Genomic DNA, 19727 nt, shown 5'->3' with positions numbered 1-19727 from the left:
CCAGCACCATGTAATGGAAGGTGACACTTATTGTATTAGCAGGGGCTAATGAGTGTCTAAAAGCCTGTGTGACTGTGTACTTTGAGGAATCTCATCGTGTGTGTTGGGACAATATCTCTGCAAAGTAGACAAGGCCATGAAGTGCAGCCACGTGAGGCCTCTGCAAGTTTTAAGCACTTCAATTCTAATAGAGATATAAAGAGGGGAGAATGAGTAGCCAGCTTTATTTGATGCCCAATCCAGATTAGGTTAGGCAGGTAAACTTCAGCTGATTATACTGTCACAATCATAAAACAACAACAACAAGAATCTGCTTTGGCCTGATCAAATTGTCAATTTATCCAAACCTGGTTTTCCTGAGCCCCAGAGCCAAATCCTTTCCCTAATCTTGTCTCTAAGGACTGTTAACAAATGTACCCCCAAGAGGCAAAACCCAGAGCCCTCTTGCAGCCAAAGACAATAGTAATCACCGCATTAACATGTGTGTTTTACCTCAATTCTAAATGGTACTTGGGGTGGGTGAAAAAAATCGATACAGCATAGTATTGCAATATTTTGCTCGGCAAGACTGCATCGATACACAGACGCTAAGTATTGATCAATTATTATATATGTATGTGCTGGCCAGTTTGCCTGCTTGACAATCCCAATTTGCAGCAATAAAATGGAAGTGAGATAAACAGAGAAACGTGTCTTTTTTTAGATAAGACAGATGTTAACAAAGTTTTCTTTTTGGGACATAATTTGGAATTGGGGGAAAATTTGAAGTTGAAAATAGAAAATAAATGGCATTATATTGCAGAATATTGTGTAAATCTTTAAAATTGCAATAATATCTTTTAGACATAAGTATGGTGATTATATGGGATTGTGAGGCCTCTGGGGATTCCCATCCCTAGATGGTACCAGTCAAAGCAGCACCAAATCAAACTCAGATTTGATTGGTAACAAGAACTAAGATGCTGTTTCGTTTCAATTTATCCTGCTGTTTTGATTGCCGTATGTGTCACGTGAAAATTGTGTTAAATAAATTACACGTGGGACCGAAAATTACTTTACATTAAACCAGAAAGCAGGAGCCACCATCTTTATGTATTTGCTTCATTAGCATTTGATTCTGTCTGTGGTTCACATTAATTTGATGAGAGACATTTTGTGCATCTTACTGATAGAACAGTACCGACTTAAGATAAAGTCACAGTCTGTGGTAGACCAGGAGAATAGATCTATGTTGCAGAATAACTGTAATTGAAGATGTGACGCTGATCTGTTATGCCCAGTGGAAACCTACTGTTCACATTGTTTTAGATCTTTCTTGTTGAATTGGGAATTTAAAAAGCATCGACTTCAATATTACAAGCTTGCAGCCACTGATAAAAACAAAAAAGTGTTATTTGCTGGCAATATTCAACTAGAATTTAGTTTGTTAGAGTGATGAAATTTTGCAAAATAGATCAACACACTGGCACATGCAGCCTCATTTAAACAGTAAAGGGTGTAGTACTACTTTCTAACCACAAGGTGGATATTTAAATAAATGAATTTGGCATCATTATCAGGTGTAAATATTTCTTTTGTTGTACAGTCACTCCTTGGCTTCTTGTAATAGCTGTTTATTAAGACATGTGCTATAATATCAAGGGTCAGTGCAGATCTTCTTACTTTCATAAGACATTCACATAATTGTATTTTATTTAAAAATAAATATATTTAAGAGTCACACCCTAACACAGAATTGGAAGTAGACTACTGTACTTGCCTTCATGCAATTAAAGCTCTTTCTTGAACCATTTGCATGTACTATAATCAGTCAGTTAGTGTAAACCTCTGCTTAAGGAGTCATGATTACAAATCCACTAGAGTTATTCTGTTGCTTATTTGTTAAGGCATGAAGCACCTGGCAAAAAGCACTGGTCAATAAACCACGATTCCTTATATTGCCTGCATTCAATGGCTAATTTGGGGTTTCAGACAGGTGAGATAAAATGTCCTTACGTATCATGGAAGGGATATGAACATGCCAGCCACTCAACTCTATCCTGATACACACTCTCCACATGGTCTCAGTTATGTGCTGGGACATTTACTGTTTATGTCTGACTGGGTTACAGTGGCATCAAAATCTGTTTACTACGAGGACCAAGTCAGAGTATGTGTTAGTGTGAAATACGGACAGGGCATGTGGGCTTTAAGTTCTTTTCTTTTCACAGTGTCATTCACTGTGTCTTTACTGTGCTAAATTCAGGCCTACAAGGTTCTACTTCTTTGATGAATAAAAAAAGGAAAATGTCATAAAAAAGTTAAAGCAGCAACCAACTGGACTGTATGTCCTTAGAGTCAGATTATGCTCAGTCAGCATATGCTTCTCTAGTCTATAGCCAAACTGATTTGTTATGTATGATAATAGTTTTATTTCCTGCAACAGGACCACAGTGGAGCTCTCTGTGCAGTCCATAACTAACAATCTTAGGTCAGGTTGACACATGCTGTCAGCTGATCAAGAGCTGCATCTGTATTGTTTTTATGCATTTTTAATCAATGTATGGACAGTGTAAAGTAACACTTCCTTCACTGCATTTGGGCCATAAGATGATATCCTTCTGTTCAACACATGTCATCCTTATATCTTAGAACCTCAGTACTTTATTCTTCTTTGTCACTGAAGCTCCTGATAGATATTCTAAGCAAGTTGCCCTTGTCTCCTCTTTGGGCAAAAGTGACATTATAAAACGTGTAGCGCCAATCAATCTGATTGGTTCATAGCAGTGATATCATAATCACATACTGTACAATGGCTATGATTCAAATTTCTCTGCGCAATAAGTATCACTCCATGTCTGAGAAAAAAAACAATAAACTAAGAAACTGATAGCTGCAGTTCTAGGAGGGAAGCCGTTATCTACACTCTCTTCAAAACCACCAGACTCCATTGATATAAACAGCAATTTTACCTTGGCGAAAACAGGAGTTGCTCTACTTCTGCTGCCTCGATTGGTTAGTTTATTGTCTACTGCTGTCTTGGTCAGTTAGTTGGTTTGTATTTTCTGCCTTTCTGTAGTTTAGCATTAAGCTAAATAAATGGTCTGTGCTAGATGCTAAGGAAGGCTAACATTACCTGGGCTGCGCTCCATAGCAACCGCCTCATTATGTGCAGGCAGTCAGCCCAGGTGGGCCTGTTTTATTGTGAACATGATTATTCTTTTAAATAAAAATCAATTTCAACTGGAATGTGACTATAACATTAATGTTGCCATACTAAATGACCGTTTAAAAAAAAATGCAATTAGCTTACTTCAGTTTGTGATATGTTAGGTATGTTAAGTGGCAAGAAGTACATAACAGCAGCTGTTAAAATAATGACATGTCAACAGTTTTATTATCACAGGTAGATTATTTTTGGTCAGAAATGTTGCATAATGTTTTAAAGAGGCACATACATGATCAGGTGATTGAGCTGATAGACCGAGAGTCAGAATCTTGATTAAACAACAATATTATTGTAATTCAACATTGAATTGCAAAATTGTAATACATTTAAGACATGTAAACGCAAGGTTCTTTTTTGGATCATTTAAACAAATTGTAATAATGAACTATTTCATACTTATATGGCAGTCATGTATGCCTGTGCCCTTTTAGTCAAACAGGCCATTGGAAGTTGTAGTCCATACACCTGAATTCTTGTCATTGTTCCACATTTATGAATGGCCTAATTTGTTGCCAGATCACACATGTGCTGTTTCACAAATGCAGCTGATTTGGGGGCGCTTTCACCGATGGGTGGTTGTGGAAAAATAATGTCTTCAAACCAGGAAGCTGTCAACTGAAGGCACATGGCCCACTGGAGATATAATGGCATCAAGGGACTGGAATGAAAGCAGGCCTTTTAAACAGGCCGGTGCAGGCTTACACTTGTTACACAGGTCAATTTCAGTGCGCTCATCTGAACGTAACTCAGGTTGACACAATTTGACCTCAGCCGATACCACTCTCTGCTTGCCTTTGTTTTCATGTTTTCTCCTGGGAATTGCATTTAATGCTATCCCTACAGATTCTATAACAATTTCTAGTCTTCTGAGCTCTCATTTCTCAACATTTGCTTTTCTATTATTTCTCAGAACTGCTCTTCTTTTCAGAAATGGCTCTTTGTAAGCCTTTGCTGAGGCTGGGGGTCTGACAGAATTGTTTCTCTCGGCCTGGCCTTCAAAGAAAAAGCCTCTTTAGAGGTTTGAATGAAAAAGCTATTGTTGTTAGCTTAACTTAGATGTTTAAAAAAAAAACCTGTATATTATTTAATCATTTTAAGTGGATTTTTAAAGACAGAGCTGCAGTTTTGCCACTTTTACTGAACTCGAAATATCAGTAAACATTCCATGCGGCGGGTTTAATGATAAGCCTCACTCGTTGGTCTTTAGAAACAGTGATTCCAAAGATTTCACAGTCAAATGAACAGCAAAAGATTAATATGTTTAATGCTGCTCAGCACAAAGGTAGTCTAATCTTTGCTTTCTTCTGTGGCTTTAACCTCAGCGTCAAGCAGTGGAGTGGAGTGTCTTAAACAACTGTTTTAAATAAAGCGCCGTCACCTACTTGTCACACAGGAGTCCTCTCACTTAATTTTCTCCTCATAGTGTTGCTTCATAGTTTGTATACAAATCAGCTTGGAGCTTGAAGGGACGTTTGGTTGGAACCTCAGATGGCATCACAGTTTTGTTTGTTCTCACTACAACCATTAATCCACTGAAATATTTCCATTATGATTCATTGTAGTTTTTTTGGTTTGTTTCCAATTTCCGATAGTCTTTAAGTATTTGTATCTTTTATAACGGGATACTTTATTCATAGCATATATAGATTACTTTCAAATATTAGACTCAATAATTATGCATCAATTCCATGTTCTGTATCAATTCCAAATTGACAAAAATACATTGTACGCTTATAATTTGTTTATCAAAGCAACTTTGTAATGAAGAGCATACAATAAAGAGTCTACACTGCTGAGATTTTGTAAGGCGTCAAACACAACAATCCAGCACCCCAGTGGCCTGGCAGTGCTTTCCGTGTTGCTGGGCACAAAGTGCACATTTTTGAAAACCCATTTGAAATTCTTTTCGGAAGAATCTGAAAAAAAAGCGTCCCATCATTTAGACGTAGCAGGTGGATGATTGTGCATGGTTGACCGATCAGAAATAAAACGATTCCCGAAAGAGCATTCAAGATGGGAAAGGCCTCATTTCCCAATTAGCGGTTGGATTCTGCTTCCTTGTGCAGCATCCCACATTGTTGCAACAAACCAACCAAAAAGTTGAGTTAAGCAACAAAACCTTCTGTATCTTTTCAGAGGATAAGGTTCTTTATTGGGGACCAATGCAGCCTGTGTTTATTTTCCAACAGTGAATGGGTGTGAGGTGTGAAGCTATGAATACTGTGAGGTCAACCCGCCATGATGCTGTAAATACTAACAGGGCAAGTTGGTAATGAGTGAGGCCACGGCCCAAATCTCTATTCAGCCATTTAACCAAAGAAACTGAACAGGGAGCAGTGTTGATCCTGAACAAAGATACACATAAAAAGATGCATTTACCAAAGACAAAATTACCAACTAATTGTCAGGGATCCCACATCAATCTTGTCGGTAACGTCAGCTGCTGTTCTTGGATTTAAGGGGTTACGATAAAGTGACCAGGCATCAGATGACTCCATCAAGATAATTAATAAATAATGCATAAAAGTAATATTTGAATTGTTTACAGCTGACACAATATATGTTCAATAGTCTCACATCTTCACAGTGCTGTGTCAGTGCTGGAGTAAGGTCTGGCTAGTGGTTACACCTCTTATTCATTCTGGGATAGTGGCACAAGCTCTGGCTTGTTTGTATTTCTTTACACGATCCCAACCGTGCTGGGCGGCGCTAAGCCCTGGAAGCAGTGGCGCTGTCTTTGCAAAATGGATAGCGGAAGGGAAGGGACATTTGGCGCGTTAGGGATGATTTGGTGTCACGGTTCATCCATTGCAACAACATGATTGTTCATTATTTCACAATTACAGCGTTGTCTTTTTTGTCTCTCAAAATATTAAACTATTACTATAAGGTGTATGACAGAAGATAGGGAATGACTGCCTTATTTGGATGAGAAGAAAGAGTCCTGTTGGTGCATTGGTGATGGAGCACCAAGGTTTTCAGTTGGATGTGAGAAACCACAGGCAGCCTGTGGAGTTCTGCAGTACTAAAGTTAAATGAAGTGTAAGTATGTACAAATTCATTCAAATGATAATAAAGCATTAGTCTTGATTTTATAATTAAAAAAAACAGCTATAGGTTTTAAGTTTTAGGTATAACAGGTTTCTAAAGCATTCAACTTAAATGTAGTTGTGTCAGCTGAACCGCTCTGAGATTATCTGAGATTTAGATGGTCATGCAGACAACATGATTTAACCAGGAGGACATGTAGCTTAGTCATGTCAAGACTGAGCTTAACATACACATTCAAAGAAGCGATTTCTCCCCCTGTGTATTATTATTACCAGACTATTAAAAAATGACCAACAGCTTATTCTTAGTAAGTTTGCTAGAATGTATCTTCTTGGTTTTTTAATGCTACAGTGCGATATGTTCTACAAAACCCTGCATAGCTTTTTGTTACTCCAACATAGACTGAAGTGCAGTCAAAAACAATTCAGTCAGCAGCCTTTGCAGATTAAAACCGTGATCAGTGAGGAGTTATCTTAATAGTTCCACAGCACATTCTCTCAGAAATCCGCTTTGTCACAAACTGCAGTTGCACTGTTTGCCCATAGGATGTCACTATATAGATAATTATCTTAAAACATCCATGTCTGGCAAGTTTATGAAGTGTTGGTCAAACTTTATAGTTTCTCACTAAGTCCTACTTAAGTCTAATACAACTAGTGAGAAATGTATGTACATTCACAATTTACAATGCTTTATGACACCATCTCGTCTTAACTCAGATTGAATTTAGAAATAAATATCACTTCAATAAAAAAATCTAAATAACCTCTATCACTAAGCTCCATATTGTCTCAGTGGCACTTAAATAAATATTTCTGTGAAATAAGTTTCATGATGGGAACAGCAGATAGCACATGCATTAATTGCATCTACCATTTGGTACCCATTTGTTAATTTAGCCAGAATACAGCTGAGGAAATTCTCAAAACTTAAACTGGGGTTACTGAATCTTCAGTTTCATGGCTTTCACCGGTGTGAGTGGACATGACGCTGGCACTGTAGATAGAGGATGCTATGACAATAGGAAGTGATTTTACATTTTTTTGTCAGTTTAAAAAAAAAAAGTGCTGATGACACTGTATGAAGTTTTTGTGACACATTTGATAATGGTGCAGGTTAGGTCAACCTTCAGTGTTGATAGACTCTCCCACCAGGTTAATACTCTTCTTCTTAATAGCAGTAGTTTAGTTGTGCACCTGCATGTGTCATTTCTTTATGCTTTCTGCTGCTATGAAAAATGAAGCATTGCAGGGTGCAATAAAATGTCATTGGTATATCTGAAAAACAAGGCTCACACACGAAATAGTACCATCATTGCAAAGAAAATCGTAAATATTTGTGCTAAAATCCCACCGTTCTTGCTTCTTAGTTTAAATGAAAAGAAAAAATGATAACTTTCTCCTCTGATATTGTTTTAGCAGACACTGTAACCTTTAAATACCTATAGCTGTTTTTAATCCAAATAAAATCAACGCTAATGCTTCATTACCAGGTATTTTTACAGAATGATCCTCATGCTGCTACTGTTAATTTTTTTATTACCGCAATTACCGGGCTCTTAGTGGACGGGGTCAGAGAGGTCTAATTACCCTGCGTCATGCTGGTAAATAGTTGGAGGTGTCTCTGAGCAGGTGGCCCTGGAGGTAAGAGGGAGACATGGGGCATACCGAGGCGGCAATTACTGGATGAATTTCACTTTAATAAATGTTGAGCTACATTTGGAAATTCAGATAACAGAGCTTTCTGCCTAATGGGTGCTGCACTGAGGCCACTTGAGCAAGAAAATGATCTGAAAGAGGGTTTAATTAACACAAGCTACATGATCCAGGGAGCGCGTAACAGAATGTTAAAGTGAGGGGGAGAGCACACAGCACAGGGATAATATGAAAATTAGTGAGGAGGAGGAGGGTGAGATGGGGAGGGAAGGGGCGTAGGGGGGCAAACTTTAATCTCACAGGTTTAAAGTCTAGAATTTACTCCTGTTTTTGCACATTACTGCAAATGCAGGAGCATTCAAAAACATCCAACCAAAACCAGAATGCATTTATCAAATTGATTTTGAAAATGTCAAACTCCATATTTATAACACATGATATAATATAATATAGAATTTGATTTATTGATGAAGTGGCATCAAATTGAAACCCTGTTTTTTCATCTCCAAAACAGCTCAGGACCCACTGATGACATTTCCAGGTGAATATTTACCTTTCGAGAAATTAAAATTCTAAACAAAACTGCAGAATCTCTCTGGTCTGATGATCAGACTGGATTACCATTTTGTTTCACGGCATTAAATAGTCAAAGTTAATATTTCTGTTAGCCGTATCAATCCTTGACATTTGACAGTCGACATGGATGCGGTAGCAGTCGCTTTAGGAGGCTACCCTTACGTTTGTTTTTTAAATAAATCAAATAAATATGCATATTTTAGAGTTAGAGTCTGTAAGTAAAACAACAACTTATTTTGTGATTATTTTCTTCTCACAACATTCTGTTGGCTCTGGCACAGGAATGTCCTTGTTCCTAATCCCGTCTATGCTCTGATTACAACCGAGGAAAACAGCACAACACCTACTTTTTAGAAAGAAAGAAATCTGTGAAATTGGCAGCAATTCTGAATTGTAGATTCAGACTAGAGTCTCTCTCCTCCCTTCGGTTTACTGAATATATCACGTAGGTAAGCCAAATATCCATATTATGATGGGTGACAGATTAATGGAAACATCTTTTATAAGTGGTCGGCCAACACAAGCCGCATTCTTGAAGTCTGTGGATCCCAACTGGAGAAGATGAGTACTGTTATTCCAAAAGAAACACATTTGGTGTTTTAATGAGGGTGGCTGAAAGTGCTAACTAACACAGTGGGCAAAAACCATACAGGTTGAGATCTGGAGTCTGTAATGTCTGTAGTATATGATTCCCATCATTTCCATACTCCTCAAACTATTTCCTGACCCTGTACCCTGTGTGGAAGTGTCTGCATTCATTATTTTTCCTCCACTCATTTATTCAGGTCTTTCCTCTCTCTTTTCTGTGGTTTCTATAAAGTTGTGCAAGTTTGACGTGTTGACAGAGGAATCCATTCAAAACTTCCTTGACTTTTCACCTGCAGTTTGAAATCACTGCAAATAGCCAAGGCATTGCTTCAACCTGATTATTAAGCTCTGAAATGAATCTTGTAGTTTGTAGCTGATGATGCACAACACTTTTAAGTGGTACCCACTGTTGACCCTCTATACACCAACTGCAACCTCGCTAACTCAGCCGACCATCACCCCCCCCCCCCATCCAAAACTCAGCAGGGTTATAGGCCTACAGCAAGCACTCTCAGCCATTTATAGCTGCTGGTTACTCAGATGGGATGTTGTTTAAAGGGAAACCTGACAGAATGCATATGTACATGACAAAAATCACATGTGTGAAAAGTTACACATAATACTGTGTTGTACCCGCATTATGTGTCACTGAAAGGAGTGCGTTTTGGCCTGCAGCCCCTGTCACTTATGTTTTTAGTATTTGTTGCATGAGCTGCACTAAAGCTGCACCGTATAGGTCTGTTTTATGTGTATAGAGGACGTGGGGTTTTGTTTTTGTTTAAACCGTGTATATGTGTGGTTTCGTGCATGGAAGGTCCTCATGGTTTTACACACCGCGGTCTCCCTCCACTCTCCACTGGAGCTAAAAGCCCAGAAACAGAACGGTAATTGCCCAATTAGGGCCCTCGCTCTGTGGGCCGCAGAGCACTATGCGCCTCCACATGCTCACAGAGTCAGATAATTGAGCTGAAAGCAAATGAACGGATGGCAGACAAACAAGCTACTAGAAAATAATTACTTGGAGTGTTTCTTTTCAGTACCTGTACAGCGAATTTCATTATTGTCAATAGCCTCTAAAGCTGCTCGAAACGGTGGTATTTGTCATTTTCATAGAGACTTGATAATGACATTAATTTGTCTTAATGGGTTGGTTCTATTGTTAAAAATAGTAAAATGAGCAGAAATTGTCTTTCCTCAGCAGGTAGAGAGGACTTCACCACACTCCCGTCAGGCATGAGGAGATAATTTGGTGTGCTTGTCAAATTTCCAATAATTTGTTATATGGAACATGAGTAATGCTAATACCATTAATGTCCATTTTCCTCTAAATTCATTACTGCCCTTTTTCCCTTTTATGTTTTTAATGCCTCTGCCATTTTTCCATGCTTCAAGAGGTTATACCAGGACTGATTAAAAACATGCACATTAAGACTTTTGCCATGTATATATGTATATACACACACACACACACACACATAAAAACATCCACTTCATTTATAACATATGTAAGATATGCCACTAAAGGGTCTGTTAAACCCAAAATATAATTTCAGTTGGTTAGAAAAAGGTTACATTCAACAATAATTTAGAGAGTATCAGCGTTTAAATGACAAAATTGTAAATCTCTAAAAAAATCAATTTCATTTAACATTACTATGTTAATCACCAGAGGATTGCATTTTTTTATGGACTAATTTTAATTTGTGGTCATCTACAGTGTACTTGGTATAAACCTGAGAAATCACATATGCACAATTACCTTTTACACATAACTACAGGTGATTGCATCCAAATAAAATCCAAGTAATTTTCATACCATTTATTCCATTATTTTTTTGAATTCATATGGAAGAAAGATCAGACTATATCATTTTTTCAAATAACAAACAATATAGGTTTAAATGTTCACAACCCCTTACCTTGTGGACTTGACATGTAAGACAATCGTTGAAGATAAAACTGTATCAGCAAAAAGTTTTTTAGAAATTTACACACAACTCCAAAATGTTTTCTGATTATTGGATTAATTGGTTGTTACTTAATTAATGATAAATTCACATTTTTCTTGATTTAAAACAGGCTGAAAAAAACACTATTTTAGGTGAGACATATTATTAAAAAAAAAGAATGTATTTTAATTAAATGTAATATCAAAATCATCACAAAAATTCACTGACGATTGTAAAACAAGGCCAGGTGATGTTGAAGAGAGAAACTAATTAAAATGAAATGGAGCAAGTCAAATGTATATGTTCTGCTTTATTTAAAAGAAATTTGACATTTCAAATTTTGTGAGTCCCGATGATTTTTTTTTTCTTCCCCACAAAATTAATTCAACACTGCCAAAATGTAAATGAAACAACAGAGGAAAGTATTGAAACTTTGAGGAGAAAGCGGCCGTTATAGCTGGAGGCAACAGGGGCAGCTGCTGGGAGGCAATACTTAATCTGCCCCTGTTGATGGCTCCCTGCATCAATGTGACCCTCTGACATCACTGTGACAAAACACCCCCAAATATCCTTAACTTGTGAACACTGCTTACGTCCTGTGCGCCTGAAGCGGAGACGGCTGGATGAGCAACTACTCATCCCTTTACTCCATCATACCTTTAACTGTCAGCAAAGGCTTGTGAAGTGGGAGCAAGAGGAGGATGACAGCATAATAAAAACAAAATTATTACAAGTCTAATGTGCAGATAAAATGTAATACTGAAGCATGCTTTCAACAAGGCTGGACTCAACAAAGCAGTTATAAGTTGAAATGCTGTGATTGAGCTCCTACTGACACCAGATGTGATGTAACAGCAGCTATATTCTTAGATGATATTTGAGGAAATATATCAATGCACAGAAGAGAATTATTAGAAAAAGGAAACTAATCTCATGACTTATAACATCTGAAAAGGGCTTTTGTATTCCGGAGTTCTGATATAAAATCTTTTTCCCCCGCTGAATCCCTACTCCTAAACAAGGCCACAATCTAAAAATGCCTACCCTGTCATGTTAACTAAACCTCCTTCCACTGCTCATACATGCTTTTACATTTCTGCAGGATTAAAAATCTTTCTCTAAGAAAACCCTTAATAAAGGCAGGATTAAAGGAAGATATGAAGTGGGGAAATTACTTTTGTTGTCAAATTGTTCTAAAATATAGAGGTGGCCCTGTTCAGTGTGGCGTGTGGTTGGGAAACTCTCTCTGTAGTTTAACAGCCTGCAGAGGGTGCTGGTAGAAATACAGTGAGATACTAATGATGGTTAGATATTTGAATCTATAATATGCTTTGTGTAGAATAGATATGTCCTGCTGTGTTGTTAGAAAATGAGTCAATAACTATATTAGTGTTAATTTGTTTTGTATTTAAAATTGACGGACTCAATAAAATAAATATAATGGTATGGTTGGATGAGTGTATGAGGCTTTTCAAGTTCAAAATCAAACTGAACATAAAAGTAGTCGGATAAACTAGATTTATTGTTGAAATTTAAATAAATAAATTTCTTCAAATAGAATTCTTCCACTTCCTCTTAACCTTTTATGAACAACCATGCGTTCATGGGCATCGGAAAACATTTTCTCTCACTTCATGTGGGAATCAGGTGGGAAATGGGGGCTAGATTTCGTTCACAGAGTTTCCCAGTTGGTGACTCGATTCTGTACTGACGTACAGAAACACGGCCGACAATTGTTCAAATGTGTTGATCGGTTAGAAACTTTTCCTAAATATAAAAAAATTCAGGCATGCATCTCCACAATCAGCTATCAATTTAGGTTGTAGTTGTCCATTGGTTTCAACAGAGTAACTTAAATTAGTTATAAAAGTTGTGTGCTATTGCCAGTAACATAAAGTAAACCAATTCAAGTCAAGTAGGCCTGTGTTTTGACCTCTTGTATAAACTGTAATGAGGAAAGTAATGCGTAATTGAAGAACTTTATGGTGTTCTTTCTTATTGTCGCCTCCATGTTTCACACACTTCAGGCTCCAGGCTATATGCCCAACGGTTGATGGCAGTAATGCAACAAGTTGTTATGCCAAACGCCAATACAACAGAAGAAGAATACGCATCCCGACCATGTGAACGCTGGCCGTCGGCCAGTAGGAAGTAGGCCTACTTAACATGAAACCCAAAGAACACTAAGTCTTCCAATAAGGTTACTGCCTATAATATAATATAATGATATATGTATATAATATAATATACATTTTTCCTAGTATCTCATTTATAGTTATATTCTGTGTTGTTTGTCTAAACTATCTATCCATCTATCTATCTATCTATCTATCTATCTATCTATCTATCTATCTATCTATCTATCTATCTATCTATCTATCTATCTATAATTATAATCAGATTAGACAAAACTTGTATGTGAATATACAGTACTTTGTAGTCATATTTCCACATTATGAAAAGTTATTTTTGACACATAAGGTATGTTTAAGCTGTCTCCACTTTTGGTCACATTACACCTGGACATGGGGCTGCTATTTTTCATCCTAATATCCCAACAAACTGTCAAAGAAACAGGGAGACACATTATTGAAATTAAGGCTACAATTTAATCAGCAAAGACTGTAGCTTTTATAAACGCCCATTTGATACTTTAAATTATGCACTGCTTCTCACCAAAGACTTAAAAATGACTCTTTCATGGGACGACCTCTAGCTCACCTCTCCTTTGCAGCCGCCCGGGTTCCAGTCTGACCTGCGGCCCTTTGCTGCGTGTCATCCCCCCAAAAATAGTTTTACAAAAAATGTCTCTTTTATAATTGAATTGTGGGTCATCAGCAGGGCTCAAAATTAGTACCAGCCACCGGCCAAATGCTGGTAAAAAATGCAAATGGGTGGTAGATTTCCTTCATTCTTCAGCTAAAAAAGTAATTTAAAACTGTTGAGTGGCTGGGAAAATGTGAACATTCACAAGCCATTTGGCTGGTGAACAAAAAAAGTTAATTTTGCACCCTGGTCATCAGGCGTCTTTCAGAGTTGAGACCTTACTTTCTACTCCAATTATCCAATTTCACGTTTGTTAAAAATGATCGATTGGGATGAGTCCTTTGCTTAGCAGGACTTCTTTTTCTGCTGAGCAACCCCTGTGGTGTATGCAAATAATGGTGGACAGAACATTAGAAACACCTTACAATACTAATGACTTAAAAAATAAGTGGGTTGCTTACAATTACTGCTATTAGTATTGACATTTATGCAGTTCTACACATAAAGCTAAGAGTAAAATGTGTTTAATATTTGTCTAAGTGATGCTTCTGCCTGTATTTAGGTGTGTACGAGTCTTTTTAGATTGTGTAAAATGTAGTAAAGTGCTGTTAGTGCCAGGGGATCGTTGTTTGACATGATGACTGAGCTGATGATTCATTTGCGAGACCTGACTCCTGTTTGGAGCTTATGTAACTCTGTTGAATAATACTTTTTAAATAGAGACACTCTCGCTTTCCACAAGGCCCCTGATGGGAAGTGATGTCTGAGTGTGAGGTATCTTGGGATGTAAAAGGAAAAAAAAGGTGAAAATAAAGGGAATGAATACAGAAGACAAGTTAACAAAATTCATCATTATTTTAAGTATATTGGATACAGATGATTAACTTTTAGGGTGAAATGTGCCCTGCATAAATATTGAAATACTGGGACTCTTTTGAAGGATGTGTAATGCTAAGCAGAAGGTTTAAACATCTTTTAGGAATTACTCTCCATGTTTAACCCTATTTGCTGGTATTGTCTGTAGTTAATTATTTGTTTTATTACACTGCAGTCCAGCTCATGATCCATTCAGATATCCAGTGGAAAGATTTAGAAAAGATGTGCACACTGAAAATATAAAGCTCTGTCATGAGTTGCAAAGTGCTGGTTTTATATAAACATGCAGTTAGATAGGATTTTTAATGTAATTATTTTTTTCTGCTGGAGCATTTTATAAAAAAACAACAACAACTGTAATTTTTGTAGTATTTACCTGACCCTCACAGATATGCAGTAGTAAAATCTAAGTAAATCCTCAGTCAGCAGGGTATTACACCAGTGGGAAGTACTGGAGCGGCATGAGAGAAGGGCTAAAGATTCATCAATGTTAGAATTTATTGATTTTTGGAAAAATCATAACATTGTGATATAATATCAGTGACGTCATTAATTTGGACAACAGAAGTCTGTAGAAAAATAATGTTGTTCTACACATTTCAGCTGTCCAAGACAAAGTTTCTGAACAAGCTGCATCAAACCACCCAGGCCACATGGGTAACCCTTTTGCTAATACTCCTGTTGATAGTTCATTGCTTTGGAGTTTTTCTTTAATTTAATATGGTATATTCCCCACTGTGTGATATAAATCAACATCATCAGTAAAATATCCTTATTATTGTGGTAATGATTTCATGCATATTGTCGGTCAGCCCAACAGGAACACTTTAGGATGGTCTCACACAACACCTAATGATGGAATCAATCTGTGCGGATGGCCCATGTTGGTTCATTTGGACACAAGATTTCACTGTGGGCCATCTTTTAGAAAGTGAAGTGACCTGCATGTCCATTATACATGTAGTCATATCTCTCATTACGCTTATAAATATTACTCAGATAATTACAACAATCCGTTTTTAAATGGTTGGGGGAAAATGTAATACAGAGCAAAGAGCATGTATGATCCATTGTTTTTCTATTATTATTATTATTATTATTATTATCACTATGTAGTAGTAGTATTTTCAACGCCTCTATTATAACTCGTTAAGGCTGAAACAGTATATCACCCTTGTGCATAAATGGCAACAGAGCCCCACCAAACCACATTAACCAAGTATTTAAATTAAATTTAAAGGATATGCCCAGTGTCTCATTTGAATAATTCAATGATGGTGTATCTCCACCTGCTTCTGCCTCTGTGCCAGTGTCTGAATTTGTGTGACGGCGAGGCTGAATGGTGATGTGTGACACACTCCTGATGAAAAATAACAGCGGCCCTCAGATCTGCACAACGGCTCATGAAGAATCACTGACTTTTATTGGTGCCGAATAAAAGGATGTGATGAAAGAGTCAAAGGCTGAGGGAGAGAAAGAGGGATTCAGAGGGAGGGGCAGAGGAGTGCAAAACAAGGCCCCATCCATCACACAAGTAGAGAAGACACATTCCAGTGCCCTTAGCAAGAGGATACATTCACTCAAAGTCACAATAGAGGGGGAATCTGGGAGAAGCTGGGAGGAGCACCCATCAATACACAACCTCACCCTTGGGCTCTCTGTGCGCACAAACTCAATGCCCCTTCCAGTCCAATTCAGTTCCCTCTATAGGCATGACAAATGTACATTTTGCTGCCAATGAATGCGTTCATACCCAAAACAACAAAACAGGCGAACAAAAACAAAATCACGGCATGGATGCTAATAGTTAAAATTCTTGATTCCTCTTTTCTTCCTCCCTCCCTTTCCCTCCCTCTCTCTGTCAGTCTCTCTCTTTCTCGGTCTCTCTCATTAACCGGAGTTGGAGAAATTTGAGCTAGGGTTGTAGGATATCTCTGTCTGGCAGAGTTAGTGGGGATTTTAGGGTGGAGGGAGCAGGTGATGGCTTTCTGGAGTGCACTCATTTACACTCCTCCCTTTCTCTCGCTGAGCGGCGTGAAGAGGTGGGAAGAGATGAGGGGCCGCCTCCTCTCACTTCTGTGAGCTGCACCTGCCAGGGGTGAGAGGATCAATTGTGAACTCTGACCTTGTATCTTCCACAATGCCCAATTACTACCCATACCATGTAATATATACATCATACATTAAGGATGGACAAGAAAATAACTTGTCTGACATTAAAGCCACAGAGTTGCACAGCTGCATTAACTATTTCACAAGTGGAGAGGAGATAGGATGTACTGTAAAACAAGGAAAGACACTGTTTTCTCCATGGGACAAGATAAACTATGATTTCAATATTGCTAACCTGTTTCTAGTATGTGCCATCATAAAATGAAAAATTCTGCAGTTTTTACTTGACTGCTTCATTCCCATATCCAAGTGTGGGCTTTTTCAATGGACTTGTACTATGGGCCCAATTATTACCCATATGCAATCAATATAAAATGAATTAAGGACAGACAGACGATTAAATCTTCTGCCGACTGCCATCAAACTCAAATAGTTCTGCAACTGCAGAAACACTTTGCACAAATAGAGAGCAAGGATGTAAATAAGGGCTCACGCAAGCAGGAAAAAAATGAAACTGACCACAACTACACTTTTTTCCAGCATTAACATTAACATTGCGCGCCCGGATAGGTCAGTGGGTAGAGCAGGTGCCCTTATATGGAGGTTTACTCCTCGACGCAGGGGGCCCAGGTTCAACTCCGGCCTCCGGCCCTTTGCGGCATGTCATTCACCCCCTCTCTCTTCCCTTTTAATATCTTCAGCTGTCCTGTCAAAATTAAGGCCTAAAATGCCCTAAATATAATCTAAAGAAAAATAAAAAATGATTAATGTTAATGTAGCTATTATCACACTATCACCAGCCAGACTGATCTCATGAAACAGTGTATGTTTGACATGGCAAATAGATGCCATTAGTGGCTTGCTGTCAAGGTGCAAACTTGCTTTTTAGCATGTTTAACTACGCTGTTTGGCCTCTATTCATTTACATTACCTTGCGATTGCATGTGAGTTTACGCAAAGTCACAGAGACTGGATCTGGCTAGCACAGCTTTGCCAATTAAGTGTTAGTCTGGCGTTAGTCTCACATGGCCAGACCTATCGCCACAGTGCTGTGTCCGCGCTGGAGTATGGTCTGGCTACACCACTTTTTATTTTGAAATTGGGGGAAAAAAATGCTCTTTCTTCTGCATTTCTTTAAACCAACAAAAACCATCCTGGGCGGCGCTTAGCCCCGCATGCAGCGATGGTGCCCCTTAAATAAATAATGGAGATAGCGGAAGGAGAGAGACATCACTCACCAGATATTAGGCGTTAATCTAGCACTGTACACCCAGTAAACCAGACTATTCAGCCATAACCTCCCATAAAACCAAAACTTGATGTTTTTTTACATTTTTACGCAGTTTTTGTATAAATTAAACAGACAAGATATAGCATGCTAATTAGCTTTTCAGAATTTGGTAAGTGGCTCTTATTACCTTCGGGCGGAGCCAGACAAGCTCTTTCTCCTGTTTTCAGTTTTTATACTAAACTGTTATCAACCTTCTTATTTAATTTCATAAAAAAAAAAAAAAATGTGTTTTTCCCAAAATGTCAAACTATTCCTTTTAGGTTTGACACATTTTTCTGTAATTGTTTAAACATTTTACACTGTGGGAGAAGCCTCTTTATTTGGCCCTGCGCCGCTCTTGGACAATATAAACATGACTAGATAGTAATAAACTGTTGTATTTTTTTTACTTGTCTGCTTCACTCATATCAGTGCCCAAGTGTTTTCCCTGTCATTGTGTTCATTATAAAGTGTCTCAAAAAGGAGGCCCTCTTTATTTTTTGATGTCATAGCATTTAGCTGGAAGCGCATTCTGTCATTGAACTGGGTACAAATGGGTATTATTTAGAGCGCTGAGATCCATTTGGGGTTTTGTCAGGACTGAGAGTAGTGTGAAAGTTGGTGTCAGTGGACCCCTGGCCTATTCCAGCTGAAAGCCAGTGTGTTAGTTTCTATGGTAATAGAGAAATAGTAACTACCTCCCAGCAGCGTCCCGCCGTGTGTTGCCTCCTGAATAGAGCGCATCTGCAGAAAACTGGGGGACTCTGTGAGATGGGCAGTGACCCGTCATCACACCGACTCTCACATATATGGACATATATAGACATTGAATTAGCCTAAACCTCTTTTTCACACTTCTTACGTCATAACTCTTGAGAGAAAGTTGAGCCTGATCCATAGATTTCCCATTTGGTCAAAAGCAGTGTGTGAGACAGAGTAAAAAGCCGTCGCAGAGGTCATTAGGATGAGGGAGGGGGGAGAGAAGTAAAATGCAACAACCACAAAGTGTGGGGAAAAAAATCTAACAAAAGCTGACTCCAAATCACAAAGCCGGCAATAGAAATTTGAGAAGAAAAGGGGATATTGGGTTATGAAAATCATACAGGGGGTCGGCTCTTACTTATGCAAATGTCCCTACATTACTCATTCATTGCCCTGAAAGTGTTGCTCTCACCCTGGAAACAGACTCAACTCCATCCTTAATAGAGTGGTTACAGTGGAAAATGTAGCCTACCTCAACATTTAAAACAAAAACTTAATAATTTTTTTTACTTTTTCTCTCATCAAAATGTATTGTGAAAAGTGTCTACATCATGAGGCTGAAAAGTGGACAGAATGACATGGGTTTAGTTTAAAAGTGTCAAAATGTTAAAGTTTGTGTTGACATTTAAACATTTGTATCCTAAAAAGTGAAAACAATCCCAAAACAATAGTGACCTCTGAAAGGAGGCTAATGTGAGATGAATGGAGAGGAAATGGGCCAAACCGCAGGAGGTCATTAATGAGAAAACCATAAACTTAAAGGAATCGCAGCGGTCTTTGAGACGGCTTCCTTTAAGACTTTTTCCTGAAGCTCATACTCATTCTGTTGTTTAGAGAAACATACTGGGAAAGGCGTAGCAATGAACTGCTGAGCTGAAAATAAGTAAGTAATGGTTACATGAGTAGTTTTTGGA

This window comes from Etheostoma cragini, chromosome 13 (genome assembly GCF_013103735.1).
Source record: "Etheostoma cragini isolate CJK2018 chromosome 13, CSU_Ecrag_1.0, whole genome shotgun sequence".
Classification (NCBI taxonomy): domain Eukaryota; kingdom Metazoa; phylum Chordata; class Actinopteri; order Perciformes; family Percidae; genus Etheostoma; species Etheostoma cragini.
This window is presented reverse-complemented; position numbering follows the sequence as displayed.